The sequence below is a fragment of the Lycium ferocissimum genome, unplaced genomic scaffold, assembly GCF_029784015.1.
Source record: "Lycium ferocissimum isolate CSIRO_LF1 unplaced genomic scaffold, AGI_CSIRO_Lferr_CH_V1 ctg10898, whole genome shotgun sequence".
Lineage (NCBI taxonomy): Eukaryota > Viridiplantae > Streptophyta > Magnoliopsida > Solanales > Solanaceae > Lycium > Lycium ferocissimum.
The window spans coordinates 1-6,105 of NW_026713547.1; the positions used below are offsets into that span (position 1 = coordinate 1).

The 6,105-nt window shown below is 34.8% G+C and overlaps 1 non-coding gene and 1 pseudogene across 1 annotated transcript; one reads left to right on the top strand and one right to left on the bottom strand.

Moving 5' to 3' along the window:
- The first annotated feature begins 575 nt into the window (after nt 1-575).
- LOC132041607 (rust resistance kinase Lr10-like) lies at nt 576-4,920 on the top strand (annotated as a pseudogene).
- On the bottom strand, nt 4,450-4,545 carry LOC132041608 (small nucleolar RNA Z101). The gene has a single exon (XR_009411123.1). It is a non-coding gene; the product is annotated as a small nucleolar RNA Z101 (small nucleolar RNA).
- Nucleotides 4,921-6,105: the final 1,185 nt, after the last annotated feature.

Sequence of the window (6,105 nt, forward strand, 5' to 3'; positions counted from 1 at the left end):
CTGATTATCATGCATTTCGGGCTTTGACTTGTGGTCTGTTAATCCTGTGGTTACACCAGCAGTATTTTATTATGTATAACAAGATAGCAATTGAAGACGTCTATTCTTTTTTCATGCACCTCTCGTTCTCATGTTTTATTGAGAACAAGAACTACTTGAGGTGTGATGGTAGCTTATACTATCATAAACCAAGAACAGAGTGATCTTCCTGCAAACTTCTCAGTTTGATTGCCTTTCAAGTATCGTTCACCTTCAGAACCAAATTATATTGGTTTGTTTGATCTATTGACTCTTAGTTTCACATAAGATTGGGAAGTGTCGTTAAATTGTTCCAACTGTCTTCGTGGAGAAAGGCAATGCCAAAGTGACGTAGAAAACAACTTCTTTTGCTCCAGAGGTATTGCATACAAGATGCTTGTCAGTTGCCTGTGTATGTCTGGTTTCAATTCTGGAAAGGATTCATATGTGTGTTGGTTGGTTCCTTCCAAGATGTTTAATATGTCAATGTAAATGGGAAGTGAACCGTGTTAAGTCTTATTGTGACTAACTAATTTATCATTTCTGTGTTCTTGCAGCAGCAAAAACAAATTTGGGACTGATTCTAGGCACAGGTACATGTCTATAATCATCAACTTTTATCTGGAACTAGACTTGCACAAAACTCTCCTTGCCCTGCTCAAACTTGGAATTCCTTTATTTGTTTTGCAAATGGTGTACTTGTTGCGTTGTACCAACACCGACTGTTTCCCATTCATGACTTTCATTTATTTCCCCACATTTGCAGTTTTCTCTTGCACTGGAATCTTGATTTTGCTCTTCTACTTCAGAGAAAAGATTTTGTGCTACAAATACCTCAGGTTTTGGGAATCTAATTCTGAGGATCACAAAAAAGTTGAAGCATTCTTAGAGAACTATGGGTCATACGCTCCAAAGAGATACAATTATACAGACATCAAAAGAATCACCGGTCACTTCAGAAGAAAACTAGGCCAAGGAGGATTTGGTAATGTATACAGAGGAAATTTGCGTAACGGGAGTCAGGTGGCAGTGAAGGTCCTGAATGAACTAAAAGGCAGCGGTGAAGATTTCATTAACGAGGTGGCAAGTATTAGCAGGTAGGGGTGTACATGGACCGGGTTGGTTCGGATTTTTTAAACACCAAACCAAACCAATTGCGTCGGGTTTTTAAATTTATACACCAAATCAAACCAATAAAATTCGGATTTTTCAACTTCGGGTTTTTTCGGGTTATTCGGTTTTCTCGGGTTATTCGGGTTTTTTTTCGGAATAGTCTTGATACAAAACATATAACTTTTACTTTAAATATTTCTTTAGTCCTAGTGAATACAATATGTAATTAAGGTGTTTCGTAAGAAAATATAACAAAATGAGAACGGTGATGACATTGTATTAAAATATTCAACAAAAGATAATAAAATCGGTTAAAAAAAATATTGCTAATTAATAAGCCATAAAGAAAATGACCATAATCTAAAAATACTAAGTCATGCTAAAATAAGTACGGTTAATAAGTATTAATTACATGATAAGAAAAAAAAAACTTAAGTTATGTATTTTCACTCTTTCTACACCAATTATGCAAAAGTAAAGAATAGATATCCAACATTGTTGTCATTTCTATGGATAAATTGAAATTCTTTTTGTTAGTATTAGTGTTGAGTTGGTTTTGGTTTGGACTTTATATGAATTACTAACATCGATAGGATATAAAACTTATTCACATTCAAAATCACCAGTTCGAAGCTTGAATAATATGATAATAGATGAAAAAGCTACGAAAAAATTAAGAAATATCTATAAATTACATTAAAAATAAATATTTTTATGTATAAATATTTTAAAAATTGAATACATGTAATGTCGGGTTGATTTGGTTCGGTTTGACGTTTTTTAGCTAAAGCCAAACCAAACCAATTATGGTCGGTTTTTTTTTCCAACACCAAACCAAGTCAAACCAAACCACTAGTCGGGTTTTTTTTCTCGGTTTGACTCGGTTTATCGGTTTGGTACGATTTGTCGGTTTACTTTGTACACCCCTATTAGCAAGACATCACATGTTAACATAGTGAGCCTTGTGGGATTTTGTTTTGGGGGTTGCAAAAGAGCTCTTGTATATGAATTCATGCCAAATGGATCTCTTGAAAAGTTTATCTATGAGGAAAGGTCTGAGAAAGTTCGCCAATTGGGTTGGCCAATATTGTACAAAATCGCACTAGGCATTGCTCGAGGATTGGAGTACTTGCATAGTGGTTGTACCACTCGGATTTTGCATTTTGATATAGAGCCTCATAATATCCTGCTTGATGAAGATTTTTGTCCTAAGATCTCCGACTTTGGTCTTGCCAAAATGTGCATGAAAAAGGAGAGCATTGTGTCAATGTTAGGTCCACGTGGGACTATTGGTTATATTGCTCCAGAAATCGTTTGCAGAAACTTGGGAGGTGTCTCTCACAAGTCTGATGTCTATAGCTACGGAATGATGGTCCTAGAGATGGTCGGAGGAAGAAAAAATGTTGATGTTGGAGTTGATCGTACAAGTGAAATCTACTTTCCACACTGGCTCTATCAACATATAGAACTGGACGAAGAGCTTCAACTAACCGGGATAATGAATGAAGAGGGGAAAGAATATGCAAGAAAGATGGTGATAACGAGTTTATGGTGCATACAAACTGATCCATCAAATCGACCATCCATGACTAAGGTTGTGGAAATGTTAGAAAGTAACCTAGACTCTTTGCAAATTCCTCCAAAGCCTTACCTATATTGTCCCTCAATAACAGAGGTAGATTCATCAGCAGTAAAACTGACCTAGAACTGACCTTATAAGCTGTTTTCAGCTTATAAGCCGCTTTAAAGATAAAAGTTTAAGTTAAATGGGTTCTTTTTTTTTGATATGTAAGCTATTATTTGTGTAGCTCCTAGTCATTTTTTCTGTTGATATGTCAGCTATTATTTGTGTAGTCTGATTTTGCTGTGGAGTTTTGCCAAAACCTGGTACTTTGTGTTTATTCTTTTCCGTGGAAAAGGGTGTTAGGTTTAGTATCCGACGTGCTTAAATGTACTTAAGTATGGGAAAGCTTTATATTCATATTTTTCTTAATGATTTATTGTTAAAAGATCAGTGATTTGCCTAAAGGGATGCTATAACTGCCATATATGATCTAATTAGAATGTATATTCTAATTAGAGCATACTGTAAGTCAGCTAATACTGTAAATAGGTCCTATCAAGTGAGGAAGTGATACAGATTGTTGGGATTTTCATAGTAGTTCTGAGATTCCAAGAGACACCAAATGTGCATAAGCATAAGACTTATTATGTACTTAAAGCTAAAAGGGCAGCCCGGTTCACCAAGCTCCCGCTATGCGCGGGTCCGTGGAAGGGCCGGACCTCAGGGTTATTGTATGGATCTTCTGCATTTCGCAAATCGCAAGAGCCTGTTTCCACGGCTTGAACCTGTGACCAGGATAAGGCTCCCCTTCTATGTACCTAAAGCTAGTGAAAGAAAATATGCTTGGAATCTCAGTTGTTACTGAAGAAAATAGTCTTAGACTTCAATTCTTGCCACTGCAGGCCATTGCATTTTATGTCAAGAAAGAGAAAAAGAGCGAAACCAAGATATATAGGGCAGCGTGATGCACTAGGCTCTTGCTATACGCGGGTCCTGAAAAGGGTCGGACCACATTAGGTTTGTTGTCCGCAACCTTACCTTGTATTTTGAAATAAAGATAAGCGATTAGTGGTCATCTCACTTTATGTGTGTGTAGGACCATGTTGCAACGTTACAACGCTCAAATGGAATGGAAATGCTCATACTTTGAGCAACTTATATTATCACCCTCAGTATCTTGCCTATATTGAAACATATATATGTAGGTGATACAGGAGATAGTTAATCCCAAGATTTTCTATTCTATTGAAGCTCTAAGAATCAAGTACTCCAGGCTTCCCAATTAGTTTGTTTCTTCTCATTTTCAGAGCCAATATAAAATAATTATTTAAAAGTTAAATTTACATATTTGAAAGAGAAAATGCAATAAAGTCCCCCCAAACTTGTCGGCTAAATTTACTTTAGCACTACAACGTTACGGGTATAATAACACCTATTCTAATGTGAAGTGAAATTAATACCTCCTTAACAGCTGACTTGCAAAGAAAGTGTTATTAACTTTCTGGAAGCGCGTGAAAAGGAAAAGTTAACACCAAAAATGGTCCAAACTGTACATATGTCATCTTCTAATTGGATTGCAACTAATTAGACTTAATTATAATTTTTAAATTATTTTAAGTATTCTTTTTCTTTCTTCTTTTCTCAGTTTCTCTTTGTTTGTTTGTGTTTTTTAACCAAAGTTGATTCATTTGCGCATCAATGTATTATTTATCTCAATCATGATACAGTTATGAAAAAATAGTAGCTAAACAACTGGAGGGCATAAGTTTTCCAAGGTGATATTTAGCATCAATGAAATGTTTCAGACGCAAATTACCCATCAAAATCATGAGATTCCTTATCTGCGTCTTCTTTGTAAATAAAATTAGTTGATCGTTTAATATTTACACATAATAAAATGATCATCAAATTTATTTCTTAGATAAATTAGATGTGGGTTTGGTTGGCCGAAAAACGTGTTCGCCGGCGTCATTTCATTTTATCATAAATCAGTTGATGTATGTTTCCTTTCTAAGACACGGACTAAAATACTTTTCTCAGATCCGTTGTTAATCGAAATCTAAAGTTAAAGAAAAAGGTAAAAACTTAAAAATAGAAAAGAACAAAAATAAAAATCCATCAAAAAAAAAAAAATGGTACATATTGGTGTTATACACGTGCCAGGTGCGTGTACAACTACAACACTCATGTACATAAATAGGGATTGTGTTGGGAAAGGTTATTAATTTCACTTTAGACTAGAATAGGGTAAATAAACGCCCGTAAATTTAAAGTTCTAAAGTAAGTTTAGTGGACAAGTTTTGAGGGACTTTACGCATTTTCCCTATTTGAAAACTCAAAATTATATCACAAGTTGTAAGTGTGTGACAAGTTAGTGAAACGTAACAATCATTTTGGTCACTGCAGAATTGATGAGAAAATGATCCTTAACCAGAGGAGAAAAGTCCTTTATTGCTGGTCATTCACTGCAGAATTGACAATTAAAGGCTGAAAATCATTGGATATTTATTTATATTTAATTAGGAGACTTTTCCAATCCCAAGTCTTTGCAGTACAATTCTTAAGTCACCTGCATGCATTTGTACTGAGAAATCAGGATCACTGTATATTCTAGTGCAAACAACTCCAGTTTTATAGATGTAGATATTCAACACACACACATAATATATGTTACTTCTGTACTCATATGTGTCTTAATTTTCTATTTATATTTTCTATAAATTGTTGAAATTTTGAGTTAGGCTTAGGGCTGCAGACTGTTTTTCTGCTATGTTCTTTATGTTTCATATGCTTATCTTCAACTTAGTCAGAGGAGAGAGTAAATCTTGTCCAAAAGAGTTCAATTGTGGAAGACTTGGTAACATGAGTTATCCTTTTTCAGAATTCAACAAACCTCATTGTGGATTATCCAAGATTGATTGTTACAACACTTTTCTATATCCAAAGGTTGAGTTTGAGGGAGTTTCATACAATTGCTACAAAAAGTGGCTGTGGGTTAATGGTCTCGATCTTTTGGACCCGATTCTTGAAAGTTATTTGGCTAACAGAAGTTTCAAATCCTTTGAAAGGAACTTATCTTTTCCTAAATCTCCTTATGTTTCATTTGGAGTGAAGGATATTTAGAGCATTTTAATATTATTAAAGTGTGTCATTTGCTTCCTTGTCCACTATGCTGCATTGACCATCCACGTTAGGAGCATTATTTCTCTAGTTACTCATTTGAGTAAATGGATGAATGTGGACATAAGTTCCTTTGAAATTTTCATAACCACTGTTCATTACTCCTACACGTTGATGGCTAGTAATAGTCACTTTATTTCCTTTGTAACCTTCTAGTCATTATTCTCCATTAACTCAATATTCATGCACATTCTTCTTGTAACCTCTAAATAATAATTCTTCCATTTATC